We start from the raw sequence: 2,047 nt of genomic DNA, 5'->3' as shown, positions 1-2,047 counted from the left end.
TGTTTAGCCTGTCTCAGACCTCAGTAATTTTTAAACTGAGGCCTATGGGAGAAGATAAGGAGAGAGGGAAACAGGCAGTGTATGTGGGGGGAGATACATGTTGCTGATAGGAAAACAGACATGGGGGACCTTGCTCTAAAGAATTGTAGTGTGTAAAACACCATCCAGAACACGTTCCAGAAACTACCCCCCCAAGTTATTGACTCTACAATTGTTTTAAATTTAATTTAACTTAAATGTTCAAATGGAATAATTATAGATGGATCCAAGGAACTTAGGTCTGTGATACACTCTGTAGCTACATTCTACTTTGGTGGGGAACCTTCATAAGAAAGTAGATATTAAGAAGGGCTTTAGAGAAAATGGACAATTGGACTTGGGGTGTTGGAAATGGCATCATTCCTTTAAGATTGTTGCAGACTAAAGAGATAACAGAGTTGAAAATATAAGGAAAGTGATCTCCAAAAGGAAAGACCCGACCTGCCTGTCATATGTATCCGAAATGCTTGACCCTGTCCTTGGGAGTGGGAAGTTGTCCCCCATTGGAAATAAATGCTGTTCATGGATGGATGAGCCCAGCCCATGGTGAGGTCAAACATCATTTTCAGTGACTTGTTGCAACATTCATAGTTAATGTTGATTTATTACTCGATCATTGTGTTATGTAAATAGGCAGCAGCTTTTTGTGTGTGTGTCTTGGTGTGATGCTGGTTTAATTGAGTTTGGGGATGAGGAGAAGAGGTGGGAGGTTCCAGGGTTAATACTGTTAGCTTCTTCCTCAGTAGCAAACTCTTCTCATGATGGATGAAACAGTGTCAATAATCAGAGTAGCCAAACTGTTAATGGAATTCCATATGGGAAGGAGGGGTTTTATTACTATGGCAATTTTATGACAGTAACAGAGACAGATCTGTAAACTTAAGAAAGTTAGTTATAAATGGGTTACCATGAATCAAAATCTGCAACAAAGTGTGCTAATTTGTTGACTCCTTAACCAAACTCAAATTTTATTATTTTACTGAACAGAGAGCCTAATCAGTTAAATGCACACCCACACTCATTCACACGCACACACACAGACAATTCATACTTGAAGCAAACTTACACAATTTCTAAAATGCTTGAACTTTCTGCCAAATAAAAATAAAACCCCACATATATTATGAGATTTCTGTAATGAGACTGAATTATTTTATAGTCAGAAAAAATTAATTGAAGCCAAATTGAATCAGTATTTTATTTAAGTATCTGGTTCATTATCTAGATGTTTCTTTTGGGGATTTGAAACTCCAGGTAGAAACACGTTCATATCCCCAATGAAAATTCTCATCTCTAGGATTTACTTGATACTAAAAACCACGAGTGATGATGAGAAAAAGGAATCTCTACCCTAATATGTTGAGATTTTTGAATTGATACCTGAGTTTCTAATGACCAAGGAATATTTACTATTTATCTCCTTTTCTTCTGCGGAGCTGCTGATACAAAAGAGTGTGGGAGGTGAGTAGGAGCACAAAGCCTCTTCAATTGTTATCAGATAGCTGTTCACAGAAAGGTCTTCCCAAAGCTTGCTGTATAGAAAGCACAACCCACACATCATCATTATTCATTCTTCCAGCTTAAGAGGCTTGTTTTTCACAGATGTGCCCTTCCTGTTTGGCATTTGTAACTGTGGACTGTTGTTCACTTGAAGAAAATGCGTCATCTAAATATGAACTGAGATTTCGAGCTGATTCATGAACACCTTTTGTTAAGTAAAGCATAAAAAGGAGTATGGTTGCCAAGGGTGAGGTCTGTGTCCCAGCAAATTTTTACTACAGTACGCCACACTAGGCATGAAGGAGGAGTATAACTGGTGTAAGCAAGGGGGTCTTCCTCTCAGAAAAAGTAAATTATCAGTATCAAGAAATTTCCTAGAGAAGATAAATAACCAATATGCTTTAGTTTTTCTTCTGCTTGCATATATGCTTTATATTTCTCTTGAAGCTTCTCCCGTAGAGAGAGTGGTATTATTTTTTAAGCAACTCCTGGAATCATTCTTTGCAGC

This window comes from Dasypus novemcinctus, chromosome 6, assembly GCF_030445035.2.
Source record: "Dasypus novemcinctus isolate mDasNov1 chromosome 6, mDasNov1.1.hap2, whole genome shotgun sequence".
Classification (NCBI taxonomy): domain Eukaryota; kingdom Metazoa; phylum Chordata; class Mammalia; order Cingulata; family Dasypodidae; genus Dasypus; species Dasypus novemcinctus.
The sequence above is the reverse complement of the archived record's forward strand: the minus strand, read 5'-3'. Positions refer to the sequence as shown.